General features: G+C 48.0%; 1 protein-coding gene across 1 annotated transcript in view; it reads left to right on the top strand.

Moving 5' to 3' along the window:
* LOC146869805 (major histocompatibility complex class I-related protein 1-like) overlaps positions 1-17,586 on the top strand; it is a 551,777-nt gene that overhangs the window by 424,352 nt on the left and 109,839 nt on the right. The window lies entirely within an intron of this gene.

Below are 17,586 nucleotides of genomic sequence, written 5' to 3'. Positions count from 1 at the left end.
TACGCCTATGCCACGATGTGTAAAAGGAAAACAGTATGTGTTGCATTTAGCCATCCCTGGACACGTGTTTCGAGGTAGTTGCCTCTCGTCAGCAGGGAGCAGGACAATGTAAAGGGGTGCCGAGTGGACTGCCAAAATGTAATTAAAACAGGTCAAATACCTCTCATGGTGCGCAGGTGCAGAACCAGGGCTCGTCAGCCCGATAGCTCACGGGAGCCGTAATAATTTGAAAACAAGTTGGTCGCACACTGCTCGTCACACCAGCAAGTTGCCCCAAAGGACTGTGGTGAATGTAGTGGCGACGGCGGGTACGCCTATGCCACGATGTGTAAAAGGAAAACAGTATGTGTTGCATTTAGCCATCCCTGGACACGTGTTTCGAGGTAGTTGCCTCTCGTCAGCAGGGAGCAGGACAATGTAAAGGGGTGCCGAGTGGACTGCCAAAATGTAATTAAAACAGGTCAAATACCTCTCATGGCGCGCAGGTGCAGAACCAGGGCTCGTCAGTCCGATAGCTCACGGGAGCCGTAATAATTTGAAAACAAGTTGGTCGCACACTGCTCGTCACACCAGCAAGTTGCCCCAAAGGACTGTGGTGAATGTAGTGGCGACGGCGGGTACGCCTATGCCACGATGTGTGAAAGGAAAACAGTATGTGTTGCATTTAGCCATCCCTGGACACGTGTTTCGAGGTAGTTGCCTCTCGTCAGCAGGGAGCAGGACAATGTAAAGGGGTGCCGAGTGGACTGCCAAAATGTAATTAAAACAGGTCAAATACCTCTCATGGCGCGCAGGTGCAGAACCAGGGCTCGTCAGCCCGATAGCTCACGGGAGCCGTAATAATTTGAAAACAAGTTGGTCGCACACTGCTCGTCACACCAGCAAGTTGCCCCAAAGGACTGTGGTGAATGTAGTGGCGACGGCGGGTACGCCTATGCCACGATGTGTAAAAGGAAAACAGTATGTGTTGCATTTAGCCATCCCTGGACACGTGTTTCGAGGTAGTTGCCTCTCGTCAGCAGGGAGCAGGACAATGTAAAGGGGTGCCGAGTGGACTGCCAAAATGTAATTAAAACAGGTCAAATACCTCTCATGGCGCGCAGGTGCAGAACCAGGGCTCGTCAGCCCGATAGCTCACGGGAGCCGTAATAATTTGAAAACAAGTTGGTCGCACACTGCTCGTCACACCAGCAAGTTGCCCCAAAGGACTGTGGTGAATGTAGTGGTGACGGCGGGTACGCCTATGCCACGATGTGTAAAAGGAAAACAGTATGTGTTGCATTTAGCCATCCCTGGACACGTGTTTCGAGGTAGTTGCCTCTCGTCAGCAGGGAGCAGGACAATGTAAAGGGGTGCCGAGTGGACTGCCAAAATGTAATTAAAACAGGTCAAATACCTCTCATGGCGCGCAGGTGCAGAACCAGGGCTCGTCAGCCCGATAGCTCACGGGAGCCGTAATAATTTGAAAACAAGTTGGTCGCACACTGCTCGTCACACCAGCAAGTTGCCCCAAAGGACTGTGGTGAATGTAGTGGCGACGGCGGGTACGCCTATGCCACGATGTGTAAAAGGAAAACAGTATGTGTTGCATTTAGCCATCCCTGGACACGTGTTTCGAGGTAGTTGCCTCTCGTCAGCAGGGAGCAGGACAATGTAAAGGGGTGCCGAGTGGACTGCCAAAATGTAATTAAAACAGGTCAAATACCTCTCATGGCGCGCAGGTGCAGAACCAGGGCTCGTCAGCCCGATAGCTCACGGGAGCCGTAATAATTTGAAAACAAGTTGGTCGCACACTGCTCGTCACACCAGCAAGTTGCCCCAAAGGACTGTGGTGAATGTAGTGGCGACGGCGGGTACGCCTATGCCACGATGTGTAAAAGGAAAACAGTATGTGTTGCATTTAGCCATCCCTGGACACGTGTTTCGAGGTAGTTGCCTCTCGTCAGCAGGGAGCAGGACAATGTAAAGGGGTGCCGAGTGGACTGCCAAAATGTAATTAAAACAGGTCAAATACCTCTCATGGCGCGCAGGTGCAGAACCAGGGCTCGTCAGCCCGATAGCTCACGGGAGCCGTAATAATATGGTGGAGTCGACGGACTCTGGTTACGCACCTGCACGCTACGAGAGGTACTAGACCTGATAACGATTTTAGCAGCTTACACAGCAACCCCACACTCATTTTCCTACTCCCTGCTGACGAGAGGCAACTACCTCGAAACACGTGTCCAGGGATGGCACACGCCACGCATACTTGCATTCACACTCGAGCATAGGTGTATCCGCCGACGCTGACCTTCAGGGACCATTTTCATTGGGGGAACACGACTGGTAGGTGTAGCAGTGTGCGACCAATTGGGTTTAACTTTATATTCAGGCTCCCTTGAGCCGGTGGAGTCGACGGACTCTGGTTACGCACCTGCGCGCTACGAGAGGTACTAGACCTGATAACGATTTTAGCAGCTTACACAGCAACCCCACACTCATTTTCCTACTCCCTGCTGACGAGAGGCAACTACCTCGAAACACGTGTCCAGGGATGGCACACGCCACGCATACTTGCATTCACACTCGAGCATAGGTGTATCCGCCGACGCTGACCTTCAGGGACCATTTTCATTGGGGGAACACGACTGGTAGGTGTAGCAGTGTGCGACCAATTGGGTTTAACCAAATATGCCTTCAATCTGTTGACATGAAGCACCCTGTGGAGGCTTCTGGGAGTCCCAAGGTCCACCAAGTAGGTGACTTCTCCCTTTTTCTCAACAATAGTGTGGGGTCCAGACCATTTGTCGTGGAGTGCTGCTGGGGCCACTGGCTCCAACACCCACACCTTCTGCCCTGACTGGTAAACAGTCAGCACAGCCTTTTGGTCATGCCAAGCTTTTTGGAGTTCTTGGCTTGCCTCAAGGTTTTTAGAAGCCTTCTTCATATACTCTGCCATCCTGGAGCGGAGACCAAGTACATAAACCACTATGTCAAGTTTGGGTTGTCTGAGAGGTCTCTCCCATCCCTCCCTTACCAAACATATGGGTCCTCTTACAGGATGCCCAAACAAAAGCTCAAAAGGGCTGTAGCCAACCCCCTTTTGTGGGACCTCTCTGTAAGCAAACAGAAGGCAGGGTAAAAGGATGTCCCATCTTCGCCTAAGCTTGTCTGGTAAACCTTTTATCATTCCCTTTAGGGTCTTGTTGAATCTCTCAACAAGCCCATTGCACTGTGGGTGATAGGGTGTGGTGACCTTGTAGTTCACACCACACTCCTTCCACATTGCAGTCAAGTATCCTGACATGAAGTTGGCACCTCTGTCAGAAATGACCTCCTTTGGAAAGCCCACTCTGGAGAATACTCCAAGCAGGGCCCTTGCCACAACAGGAGCTGTTGTGGTCCTCAGGGGAATAGCTTCTGGATACCTGGTGGCATGGTCCACTATCACCAGTAGGAATCTGTGCCCAGATGCTGTTTGTGGGTCCATTGGTCCTACAATATCTATGCCCACTCTTTCAAAGGGAACCCCCACCACAGGTAGTGGTATGAGGGGGGCCTTTGTGGTGCCACCTGATTTGCCACTGGCTTGGCAGGTGACACAGGAGCGACAAAACTCCTTGGTATCTTCTGACATATGGGGCCAGTGAAAGTGAGGGACAAGCCTGTCCCAAGTCTTGTTCTGGCCTAAGTGTCCTGCAAGGGGAATATCATGGGCCAAGGTAAGAAGGAAGCCTCTGAACTTCAGTGGTATGACCAACCTCCTGGACGCACCAGGCTTGGGGTCTCTAGCCTCTGAATACAGTAGCCCTTCATCCCAATACACTCTATGGGTACCTTGAGCATTCCCTGCAGCCTCAGCAGCAGCCAGCTGTCTGAGGGGTTCAAGAGAGGGGCAGTCTAATTGAGCCTGCCTCAGATCTGCCCTTGAAGGTCCCCCTGTCCCAAGAAACTCAACCTGATCAGGTTCAAGTTCTTCTAGGACAGTTCCTTCAGGGCTCTCAGAATCATCCTCCTGGGAGGGCTGATCCACCACCTGAGGCAGTGGGGAAGGCACAGCCTTAACCCTACTGCTCTTTCTCTTGGGTTGTGACTGGTCCATAGTTTCAGGATCCAGCACTTGTTCAGTGGTGCACTTTTTGGCCTGTGACCTGGTCACAGCAAGGACATGTGCATCTATCCCCAGCATTTCTGCATGGGTCCTATACTCCACTTCAGACCAAACTGAAGTTTCAAGATCATTGCCCAGTAAACACTCTACAGGAAGGTCTGAACTAACAACAACTTTCTTGAGGCCAGTTACCCCTCCCCAGGAGAAGTTAACAATAGCCACACTATGGGAGGTAGTGGCATTGCTAGCGTTGGTCACTAGGTAATTCTCACCTAGTATGATCTGTCCAGGGTCCACAAAGGCAGGTGTCACCATTGTGACACTAGCCCCAGTGTCCCTGTAGGCCTGAGCCATTCTTTGGTTGATAAAAGGAGTCTGTCTGTACTTGCCCAGGTTACTGGGGCCTACAGTAGAGGACAAAGCTAAGTCCCCATCACAGATCAGAACAGCCTGAGTAGGTATCCTGACTAGGCCAGAATCCTCCTCAGTTCCCAGGGTTAACCCTACTACACCCTTTTGCTGGGAACCACCACATACAGCTGGACTAGGGGGTACAGCTGCCTTAGGGGCAATGGTGGCTGGGGGCTTATCCTTTCTTGTGCACTCACTAAACCAATGTGAGTTGGACTTACATTAGTTGCACCATGGTTTCTTTTGGCCATCTTTCTTTTTATCCTTTTTGGGACCACCCTCCCCCTGAGCCTTTTGGGGGTCTGGTGAAGACTTCTGGTCTTTTTGTTTCTGATCATTACCCTTCTGGTCTGCCTTTTTCTGATCACCGACCTGGTTCTGGTTTTTCTGCTTAACTCTAGTCCTGACCCATCTATCTGCCTTCTTTCCCAATTCTTGGGGAGAAGTCAGATCAGAATCAATCAGGTGTTGATGCAGTAGCTGGTTTTGACAGTTGTTAAGGATTTGTTCTCTCATGATCAAATTATACAATCCTGTATAGTCCTTAACCTTACTTCCCACTAGCCAGCCTCCCAGAGCCTTAGTGGCACAATCTACAAAGTCAGTCCAGTCCTGAGTCTGTGTCTTCTGGGTATCCCTGAACAACAACCTGTATTGTTCAGTGGTTAGGCCAAACCCATCAATTAGAGCACTCTTCAGGACAGTGTAATTGTCTGCATCCTCATCACTAACTGTGAGGAGCTTGTCTCTACCTTTCTCAGAGAAGGAGAGCCACAAGATAGCTGCCCACTGACTTTGGGGTACCTGCTGTACTTTGCAAGCTCTCTCCAAAGCAGTTATCCATTTGTGGATGTCATCCCCACACTTGTAGGGAGGGACAATCTTGCTCAGGTTTCTATTATCATAGTGCCTGTCTCTATCCTTAGGGATATTGCTGCCACCAGTGGGTTCTGACCCACTTAACTTTTGCTCTCTAGCCAGAGCAAGCTTTTCCTTGGCAAGGGCAAGTTCTTCCCTCTGAATCCTCAGATTAGCTTCCCTCATTCTGGCTTCGTGCTCCTTTCTCTCAGGGGAAGTCATTCCCCTGTGAGAGGAAGCATTAGAGATGCTAGAGACATGGGAGTGGATGGATTCCCTTGAAGGGGATCTGTCCCTCCTGCTTCTCTGTGTAAGCCCACTTGGGGGTCTGTATGGGGGGACCCCATGCAAACTCCCATGTAAGCTTAGGTTAGCCTGGCTAAGTCTTCCTACTTGGCCCTGGCTGTCTACCTCTTCATCTGAAGTCCCATCTGACTCATCTGCGGTGGGTAGACCCTCCTTGGTACCTAGGGTACTGGCCTGTGAGGCCCTAAGAGCATCATACTCCTCTAGGAGTTGCACTAGCTGAAGGAGGGTAGGGTTTGCACCCTGTTTTAACTTTCTGGAGGTACACAATTGTCTCATCTCCTGAAAAGTTAGGGTATCATATCTAGAGGGGGTCTTCTTCAGACCTGTCCCTCCTGAGAGAGCATCTACTTGATCTCCTCCCAGAGACATGATCTAGTGAGGGTGTGGTGTGTGCACCCACCTACACTAGTTGTTTCTACTAAACCTCTCTAGTAGTTGTAGTCAGGGTGTGTTACTCCCTTCAACCTACAACCACTAAGTCCAGTAAGACTTAAGTATTATAATCTATGTTATATGTACCTAAACAATATCTGTGTGATCTTTCAATTTAGTATCTCAAGATTACAATGGTATTACAACAGCAAGCTCAGATCCCAACCGCTGCTCACCAATGTGAGAAGTTGGCCTGATGTATGATGTCACTAGTTCTAGTGTACACCTTATATCAGTCCAAACAACCCTTATGGTGATTGGTTGTAAAGTCAACCTTATAGACCAGCTATCCTAGTGGTAGCATGGACAAGAGCAGTCTTAGGCTAAACTCTGAATGGCATGTGAAGCCAGCTGTGATACCATATATAATCCCTTGAATACCAAATGAAAGGACACAACAACAGATATATATATAAAATAAAGTGTATTTATTCTAGTCAAACCCTCAGCACTCTTTATAAGATTAGAGGCAAGTACAACACAGTCTTATTTAAGCATACATTAAGTCACACAGGTAAGTAATACAGTTAGGCCCTAGGGGCCACGCCAACCATATACTAAAGAAGTGGTATAAGGACCACTGTCACGATAGGATAGGCCTAGGCCTAGGGAATCGCTGGGGCTACACTACACTAGCAACAGTTAGGAAGTGGGAGGCCCACGGGATTCAGGTGCAGAGTGGAAACACTCACGCGTAATGCGTATAGTCGATAGAAATAGTACAGTTCTGAAATAAACAGTTTAAGGACACTTCTGAAGCAGCTAGAGAGTCGAGACTCGGAAACTAGACCCTAGGATAGTCACTACCCTTGTGAGCACTGAGGTACCCAAGTTACCTAGCCCACGGACTGCGGGTGCATAGGTGTGAACTTGCGTCGGGTTTCGTCGTGGACTTCTATGGATGCCTGAAGGAAAGTTGCTGACAGGCAGTCAGTGAAGAGTGTCCGGTGGATCCCAAGGCTGGGATCAAGAAGAGAGGAGACCTGCAAGCAGAAGGGACAGAGTCAAGGTCACTAGCCAGTGACCACGTGGAACCAGGAAGGAACCAGGCGATGTCGTGAAGATTGCAGGTGAAGGTGAAGCTTGTCGCTGCAGCCACGAGGACCAGGGAACGTCGAGGACGACCAGGACCAGGAGGTGAGCTGTCCCACGAAGGCTCTTGCTGTCGGCGGCGTCGAAGTTGGACTAGGACTCACCAAGCCTTGGCAAGCGGAACCCACGAAGAACAGAGGACTTGCTTCTGGTGCAGACCAGGAAGGTCTGGGGTGCTTCTCTTTTGCAAGGAAGCGGGAGCCAGTCTGTGGGAGCCAAACCAGCAGTGAAGTGGATGCGTCGTCACAAAGGCCACTAGCCAACGGGCAAGCAACCGGACAGGCGCGGCAAGCAGGAAAATGCAGAAGGGCCCCACGCAGGACTCGTGGAGTGTGGGGGGCTGATCTTCAGTGCAGATGGTGCTTGGGGTTGGGGATTCTCAATCCCCGGTGCACAACTTCGAGGGTACCTCAGAAGCTGCGCTGGAAGATACTCGCCACTTTTCCCAGGTAGCCGGTCCCACGTCTCTCGTCGCCTCCACGGATCTCAGCTCGGCTGTGGATGTGGATCAGGGTCGGAGAAGTCTGGAAGTCAAGGCTCTGGTCGGGCTCTGCAGTCGGTCCCTCGTAGAACTTCAGCAAAGCAAAGGGTAGTCTCTTGATGGTGCCTGTTTGCACAGGGTAGCCACTCCTTGGCCACAAGGGAGATTCTTCAGTCTTCTTCTTTCGTCGAATGTCGAAGGTCCAGAGTTTCTGTTCAAGTTGCAGGTTCAGGATAATCTAATCTCCTGGGGCCCAGCTACCACTCTTATCCAAATCTGGGGGGCTGGGTTACCTGCTAGGTCACGCCTTATGGGTGAGACCTGGGAGGGGGGTGGTTACACCCCCTTCCCTTTGTCCAGTTTCGCGCCAGGACTGGGGCTGGAGTGCCCCAGCACCGGTTTGAACTGGACTATGCACGGGACACCTTGTGTGCCCCAGGCATGTCTCATTCTTTTCATCCCTCCCTGCCCCAATACACTAAGGCCTGTCTGGGGTGGTGCTCGCACCTCCCAAGGCAGGAAACCTATTGTCCAAGCCTCCCTTGCCGGGATCACTCCCAGCAGCAGGAGGTCAGACTCGTGTCTGTGGCAGCAGCATACATTTTGTGATGCTGGGGCTCTGGTTAACTTTAACCGGGTAAGTAGGTTACAACATGTCTTCTCCCTCTAGAAGGGAGGGATAATATCCTCATCCCCAGAAATGGGATGGGGGCATTATTCCAAAGTGTTAGACACCTTACACAACATGTTTTGATAAAGCCAAACCATAGTTACCATAACCGTTTAAGATTATAAGGCACTTTAAGAGTATATGGTAGGCTATATCATAGAACAGCTATAAGGACATGGTTCCGAAAGCTGCAGACAGGCTCAGCTCATGCTAGAGCACCATCTCACATGTTACCAAGCACTCTGCCTCCAGGATTGTTAAGGCCTGCCATAGGAGTGGCTGATAGGTACACATGTGTCTATATGTAAGTTAGGTATAGGAATACTACACCTGAGCAAGGAGTGATTACACGACCCTGCCCCAGCTGAGTGATCAGCCAGTTGTGTCATAATGGAAGGCCAGGCCAGGGGTGGCATAATACATGCTGCAGCCCCTGGTAGGCCTAGGGTACACTTATGCCCTGGGTACCTAGGGTACACTGTACAGGGGCCAATAAGGTGATCCTATCCAAATGGGTTATGCACCTAAAGTACATAGTATCAATTTAGAGAGAGAACAGCAGGGCTGTGGGTCTGATTAGCAGGCCCACAGCCACATCTAAGTCGAAAACCAGTAAAGCAAAAGCAAAAAGTGGGGGTGAACATAGAAAGCAGACCCTACTCTCCTACAAGCTTAATGAAAACCTCCATGTCCGACCACATTTGGCGATCGTAACGACCCAAGATGGCCAAAGAATTTGCAGCCCTTACTGTTGTGGAGGCCATGGTAGAGAAGTTCTTCCCAATGGCGTCCAGGCGACGGCCATCACGGTCAGGTGGAGAGGAAAGTGGAGACGAGGGATTCTTCGAGCGACGTTGTGCCACCTGGGTGATGACTGAATCCGGCTTAGGCTGGGATACCAAGCAAGCAGAAGAACTGCCGGGATTAAATTAGGAGTTTTCATCAGTTTAATCCCTTCATTCCAAATAAAGTCAATTATGGGCACGGCCCGAACTTGTTTCTGTGGTTGTGATTTGAAATCATACAGAAAGCAATCCTCCGCTCTCACGATCATGGGGAGATGAAATCGCTGCGCCGCTCTTTCCATCAACTGATGGAAACCTGTAATGGCAACAGGTGGAGAGTTCACTGGCGGCTTCGGAGGCGAAGAAGGCGAATTTATTTGATAATCATACCATTCGGCCATTGTGTCGTCGTCATCGCCCTGGAGCTCTCCATCTTCCGTATCTTGAAGAACGTCACCGTCACCCTCTGCAGGGGGTACTAGTGAAGGGGCGGATGGCGTTGGCTCCGCCGGCACTGGAGGAGGAGTCGGAAAGTTCTATGGAGCGTCACGTGGAGAACTGTGAGAAGAAGGTGGAAAACGGCGATTGTAATCCTCCAACATAAATTGGAGATTAGAGATGAGGGACAAAGGAAGCTGTGCCATTGGGACCTGTGTAGGAGGATCCTGCTCATCTTCTTGATAATAATGATCCTCCTGGTCCTCATCCTCGAAATCCTGACATTTAATGAAGAGTTCTGATGGACTGCGAGCAGCCCGGAATGTGGAATGAATGTCCTCATCAGAAGCAGAGTCATCCTCGTTGCCAGAGGGAAACAGCTGTTGCGGTGGCTAAGTGGCCGGTGGCATAGTAATGGAGTCCAAAACAGCGTGACGATGCTGAAGCAAGGAATCGTCGACAGGTGCAGATGTTGGCGTAGAAAACGGCACCAGTGGAAGAGATGCAAAAGTTGACAACACCGTCGATAAAGCCACCGTTGACGAAGCCACCGCCGATGAAGCCGCCATCGACGAAGCCACCGCCGACGAAGCCACGGTCAACAAAGCCATCGCCGACGAAGCCACCGTCGACGAAGCCACCGTCGACGAAGTCATCGACGACGAAGCTGCCGTCGACGACGAGGCTGCCGTCGACGAAGATTTAATCATCGATGACGACGATTTCTTCTTTTTGATCGTCAATGAGGATTTGGACGTCGACGGGATAACCAGTTTCATAGTCGTCGACGAGGAGGATATAGGAATCGTCGACACAAACCACTGTTGACGGAGATAACGTCGACGAAGCCGTCGTCGACGACATAGGGAATCTGGTGAAAACCGTCGTCGACAAGGTTGAAGAAGCCGCAGATTTCGTCGACGGAGTGACCGTCGATGAGCCCGTCGACGGTCTGGCACGTTTTTGAGTAGAAACATGTGCTCAAGGAGTCACAGACGCCTGAGAGTGAGATCTCGGGGGCGTTGACGTAGTAGCAGAATGTACTGGCACCTTAGAAACTCCCAAAAGGTGAAGCTTTCTCTTTTTTAGAAAGGGAGAGGGCAAGTCCTGTACACTACTACGCTTGGAAGAGACTCCGGTGCGAGCAGAAGCCACACTTTCGACATCAGAGAGAGGATTATCTGCGTCCTTCAATTTTTGGAGCCACGGAAGGAGGCGACCCTCTCTGTCCTTAAGAGTCTTTTGTGAAAAAGTTCTACAGTTTTACAGTTGCCCACCTTATGGTCTGCGGTAGAAAATCTGAGGGCCTGAGCCTCTGAGGAGAAGGTTCTAGAGGGTTCTTGCGCCTGATTGGCTGGAGATTGGACTATAAAAACGACATGGAAATGTCAGTAAAGTGATTCCTTTTCAATGCTTTCCTATGTGTCAATGTTATCCTATGGTACTTTTGACTTGATATGTTATTTTAAACTATATAAAGTTTATTTATATATGTATTTTATTCTTATATAGTTTATGTATTTATCTATATACATGAGACTTATTGCTTTTTATGTACCGTGGGACTCCCACTTCGACGACGGGGAATATTCAAGCATGTGAATCTATGAAAGACACCCCAATACTGGAGAACTTCTGATGCCCTGCCTTCAGGCTCGGCTCCGAAGTCCAAAACAAGCCTTCAGGGGACTCGGGACTGAGCCAGCCACGCATCAGTACCGAACTACTATCCTCGGTACCGAAACCCAAACATTCGGCACCGAAACACTATCAGGATAAATCCTCAAAGCCAAATCCAGACCACAAATCTTTGGCGCAGAAAAAGAGCAAATCTTCTGAGCCAAAAAAAAGCTCCTCCAAAGCAAAAGGACACTAAGATCCCTCCTAAAGCTTCGCAATCAAGGCCAAAACAACCAAAATCATCAGTGCCGAACAAGGATACTGTATTAGAAGACCTATTTCAACCAGATCCAGTGGACCCTAAACAAAAAACCCTTCATATTGACCCTAAAACTGGTAAAATCAAAACAATTCTATCAAAAAAGAGACCTTTGGACTCCCCAGAAGAACCCAAAGTACCCTTAAAGAAGAGAGACATGGAAACTTCTCCAGCCAGGCCTTTCTCTCCTCCAAATATCCCCACTACACCACTTTCTCCAGCACACTCTCCAGTGTTTCCATATTCACCTACACCACAAGATGTTGATGATGATCACCTTGGGGGGTGGGGGTGGGGATGAAAACCCACAAGAGGATAATGATGATGACACTACTCTTCCACCACCTGATCCTTGGCAGGATTATGATAATTCACCAGATGTCCCACATCTCCCCGATCCAGACTCCTACCCATCTAGGCCATCCCCCCCAGACAACAACATAGGTTTTGCACAACTCATAAACAGAGCTGCACAATATCATTGGGTGGAATTACATTCAGACCCACAGGAAGAAGATTTTTTGTTAGAGACTTTCACAAAGTCACAAAAATCAACAATCATTCTACCTATGTTAAAGGGTATCATCAAACATGCACCTGACATTTTTAAAGATCCTGTCAGGGCTAGAGTTCTCAACCCGAGGATCGAGAAAAAATATAAGCCAGCTCCCAACGATTCTGCTTTATATTAAATTACAGCTCCCTCTAGATTCATCGGTGGTGTCAAATGCACATAAACGTGCAAATTCTCAAACATCAGGTGATGCCCCACCTCCAGATAAGGAGTCTGAATTACTAGATGCATCTGGCAAACGTGTTGCCTTACAAGCAGCAAATCACTGGCGCATTGCCAATACCCAAGCTTTACTGGCCAGGTATGGTAGGGCTCAATACGATAAGCTTGAAAAGCTCATACAACATCTTCCCCATCAGTATAAGGCTATGGCTAATGACCTCATACAAGACGGAAAATTAATCACAAATACTTCTATAAAGTGTGCTCTTGATGCAGCCGACACAGCATCGCGTGCAGTTAACACAAGCGTTCTACTACGCAGACATGCATGGCTACGCATATCTGGATTTAAACAAGATGTGCAGTCCACAATTCTTAATCAACCCTTTGATCAAGAACACTTATTTGGACCCACTGTGGACACATCTTTGGAAAAAATGAAGAAGGACTCAGAAACTGCGAAGTCCATGGGAGCCCTACAGGCAACAACCAGTAGAGGTTCCTTTCGTCGCTCCTTTTATAGGGGCGCCTCTAAATCTGTTGGGATAGACAACACCTCATCCTCCTACAAAAACACTACTCTAACCTCTCATAGCAGAGGCTATTTCAGAGAAGGTTATAGAGGCAACACCACCAAGGGTAGAGGCCGCGGTAATAACACCCGCACCTCTCCTACTACAAAACAGTGACTTCCCTCCACTTCCCTCCGACCATTCCACTCCAGTCATGGGAAGACTATCGCAGTTCCTACCTGTCTGGAATTCCATCACCACAGACAAGTGGGTAAGACAAATTATCCAGTATGGTTATTGCCTGGAACTCACTTCAACTCCCCCACTTATACCCCACAAACAACTTCCGATGTCGACAGAACATCTGATACTGTTAAAAAAAGAGGTTCTCTCCTTATTACAAAACACGCAATAGAACCAGTTCCCTTACCTCATCAAGGAACAGGGGTTTGCTCCCTTTACTTTCTAATCCCAAAGAAAGACTCTCAGACCAATACTAGACTTCGGACCGTTAAATCTCTATATACAGTCGGACCACTTCCACATGATCACTCTCCAGCAGGTGTTCCCTCTGCTCCCACAGGGCTATTTCCTTGCCACTCTAGACATCAAGGACGCCTACTTTCATATTCCCATTCACCCCGCTCACAGAAGATCTCTACGATTTGTAGTGAACGGACAGCACTACCAATTCAAAGTCATCCCATTCGGAGTGACTACAGCACCCTGAGTCTTCACAAAATGTATTGCAGTAGTCGCAGCTCATTTGCGCAGACAACACATTCACGTGTTTCCTTATCTCGACGACTGGCTCATAAAAGCCAAGTCACACACACACTGTGTAAACAATACACACAATCCAGCTGTTTCATGACTTGGGATTCACACTAAACCTACCCAAGTCACACCTTCAACCGTCTCACATCATTCAGTATCTAGGTGCCACAATAGATACCTCAAAAGCCCTTGCATACCCCAATCCAGTCAGGATAGCCAGAATGCAAGCTCTCATATCAAAATTCCAACCTCAACACTCCCTTCCAGCTCGAGTGTTTATGCAGCTTATAGGGATGATGGCCTCCTGCATCCTCATCGTTCCTTATGCAAGACTTCAAATGCGTCCTCTACAAGAAAGTTTAGCACTTCAGTGGAACCAAGCTCAAGGTCAGTTAACAAATCTGGTGCTGGTGGACAGACGCACACATCTATCTCTGCAGTGGTTGAACACAGAAAACCTATCCAAAGGGCGGCCGTTCCTCGTCCCGGTTCCCCAAATAGTGCTAACCACAGACTCATCGCTCACTGGCTGGGTAGCTCATCTCCAAAACCAAACCATTCAGGGTAAATGGACCCATCAACAAAAACAACTCCACATAAATCACATGGAGGTAGTAGCAATCTTTCTGGCGCTAAAGTCTTACAATCTTTTGCTACTAGGCAAAGCTGTCTTGATCCGCACAGACCACATGACAGCAATGTATTACATACAAAAGCAGGGGGGGACACACTCTCTTCAGCTATCACAGCTAGCGCAAAGCATATGGAGATGGGCCATTCCTCAAAACATTTACCTCCTTGCAGAACATCTACCAGGAGTACACAATCAGATCGCGGATCTACTCAGTCGTTAAACACAGCAGATCCACGAATGGGAACTTCATCCTCAAGTTCTTCTTCCATTCTTTCACATGTGTTTCCGCCTCTCCCACTCACTCCGTTACTGGTTCGGAAGCTCAAACAACACTCCCTCACAATGATCCTAGTTGCTCCAACATGGGCACGCCAACCATGGTTCACAACCCTGTTGGATCTTTCAGTAGTGCCTCATCAAAAGCTCCACCTCTCCCCCAAATTCCTCACTGAGAACCATGGAGAGATGAGGCACCCAGATCCCACCCAACTCAATCTTACGATCTGGCTCCTGAAGTCCTAGAGTTTGGCTACCTTAATCTCCCGCCAGACGGCATGAACATCATTAAAGAGACTATACGTCCTACTACTAGAGTATGCTATGCAGCAAAGTGAAAGCGATTTGTCATTTATTGTACAAATAACAAAATCAATCCGCTAGATGCTTCCATCCAAAATATTATCTGTTATCTTTTACATCTACAACAATGAAACCTATCATATACATCGATACGGTTACATCTTGCTGCAATTGCTACTTACCTCCAAAACAGACAACATTTGTCATTGTTTCGCATACCTGCTATCAAAGTGTTTATGGAAGGACTTAAAAAAATTATTCCACCTAGAGTCCCACCTTTTCCGATATGGAATCTCAACATAGTCCTCACCAGACTCGTGGGTTCCCCATTTGAACCTCTGCACAAATGCGTGAATGAATTACTTGGAAAGTAGCTTTTCTCGTAGCTATCACATCACTTAGAGTTAGTGAACTACTTGAATTAACCATACAAGAACCATTTCTACAAATACACCATAGTAAAGTGGTTCTTAGGCCTAATCGAAAATTTCTACCTAAAGTGGTATCTGCCTTTCACCTTAGTTGGTTGAACTTCCAGTATTTTTCCCTCAACCAGACTCAGTAGCAGAACGCGCTCTCAACACGTTAGACGTTAAAAGAGCCATACTCTACTACATCGAAAGAACTAAAAGTTTTAGAAAAACAAAACAACTTTGTCGCTTTCTCCCCACCTCACAAAGGCAATCCCATTTCAAAACCAGGAATTGCAAAGTGAATTGCTAAATGCATCCAAATATGCTATCTTAAAGCTAAACGCACATTAACTATTCCCCCACACAAACTAGTGGTTTCTATGGCATACTTAGGGAACATTCCCCTAGATGACATCTGCAAAGCAGCTACTTGGTCTACACTGCATACTTTCACTTAACACTATAATGTAGATGTGCAAGCAAAGCAACAAGCTACTGTGGGCCAGGCTGTATTAAGAACACTTTTTCAAACTACTGCAACGGATACAGGTTGCCGTAGATAAAGAATATCTCGTGAGTGTGAGTGGGTAATGGAACACAAAATACGTTTCTGGTCAAAGAAAGGGGTAACACTAGCTAATATTAACTATGGAGGGAAATCTTCTCAAGTATGTAATGTAATGTAATGTAATGTAAAAATTACTTATAAAGCGCAACATACACCGGACGGTTTCTTGGCGCTGTTCACTATATTCGGTGGGAGGCAGAGGGGGATGGGAAAAGCCTATGAATAGACACTGCGGAAAAGGTGGGTTTTCAGGAGAGACCTAAATTGAAGATGGGAGCAAGAGAGTCTAAGGTCCAATGGGAGAGAGTTCCAAAATGAGGGGGCCAGAAAAGAGAATCTAAGACCTCCATGTTTTTTGCGCCTGTATCTGGGTGCCTGGAGGAGTGCTTGGTCAGAGGATCGGAGGTGCCTGGAGGGAACATAGCGATGTAGGAGGGAAGAGATGAAGGAAGGGCCGATGCCGGTCAAAGATTTATGAGTCAGGCAGCCAAGTTTGAACTTGCAGCGCTCTGATACAGGAAGCCAATGAAGGGTTTTGAGCAGGGGAAGGACGTGATGATATTTAGGTTGATGATAAATTAGGCGAGCTGCCTGGTTTTGTATCAACTGCAATCGTTTGATCTGATATTGAGGGATTCCTACATATAGAACGTTAGCGTAGTCGATCCGAGAGATGACTAGGGCCAACAATGCCAGAGTGAGGGCTTCGGTGGTCAGGAAGTGGGCTATTTTTCGGATCTTCCTGAGCTGAAAAAAGCAAGAGGACACAGTGGCATTGACCTGATGTATCATAGAGAGATCGTGGGAGATGTAAACCCCTAGGCTTTTCACTTTGTCAGCAGGGAGGGGGGGTATGTTCAGTGTCTATTTAGCCATAGCGCCATCTTATTAGGATTATAGGATTCTATATCCAATACAGTAAACTATGTTAACTAAGATTACTAGTGACCAAAGTTTAGGGGTGGCGGCTTTCGTAGTCACACACCAACAGAGGAGAGTGCATAAAAAGGAAGGACAACATGAAATGAGCAAAAGTAAATGTAAAAATTCACGCAGCAATTGTGGGGTGGAAACCGACGTAACACAACCAAAGTATCCACGGGTCTAATAAATCCTAGAGCAACACTTGGCCACTAGATGAGAAGAGGTGTACTGTATTTAAGAGTGATGGACGCAGTGCATATAAGTGAGAAAAGTGAATTAAAATTGAACAGCAAGAGAGAACAATTTTAATGGGTATCTCCTACTGCCCAAAAGTGGATCTGATTGAGCACGTTAGAGCGCTATAGGTATTTGTGAAAGCATCCGTGAGCTCCCCTTCCTTATTGAAAGGGTTGTAGCCCTTGGCGCCTCTAGTGTGTCGCCTGGAGGAGACCCAGATGATGAAGCATATCATCTCGGTGAGTGATGGGAATCCGTCCTTAAAGGATTTTCCAGGTCTGTAGACTGTCCTTTTTTTAACGGAGTTGCAATTTCTTGAGGCCAAGTGTTGCTCTAGGATTTATTAGACCCGTGGATACTTTGGTTGTGTTACTTAATTTGGCTGGGGAATATATCCACGCTCGGTCTCTAAATGTCCCCTGATACCCCCTGTTCTTTTTAATGATTGTTGGGTGGAAACCGACACAAAGAAACAGTTGTCTTTGTTATCAATATTCAGGTTCACTCAAAGCTGCTGAGTAGAAGTCCAAGCTTAACAGCGATTTTAAATACAGATTAAGGTAGTTAATTAGTCACTGCCTTTGCCAACATTATATTCGTGGTAGGGCCTCGAGCTACGAGCTCGATAGGGACCCCCTGGATATCATGCCGTCACACTGTTGTCGCATCATAAGAAGTTCACAAATCAAGAAGTGCCT

This window comes from Triturus cristatus, chromosome 1_1 (assembly GCF_964204655.1).
Source record: "Triturus cristatus chromosome 1_1, aTriCri1.1, whole genome shotgun sequence".
Taxonomy (NCBI): Eukaryota; Metazoa; Chordata; class Amphibia; order Caudata; family Salamandridae; genus Triturus; species Triturus cristatus.
The sequence above is the reverse complement of the archived record's forward strand: the minus strand, read 5'-3'. Positions and strand labels throughout refer to the sequence as shown.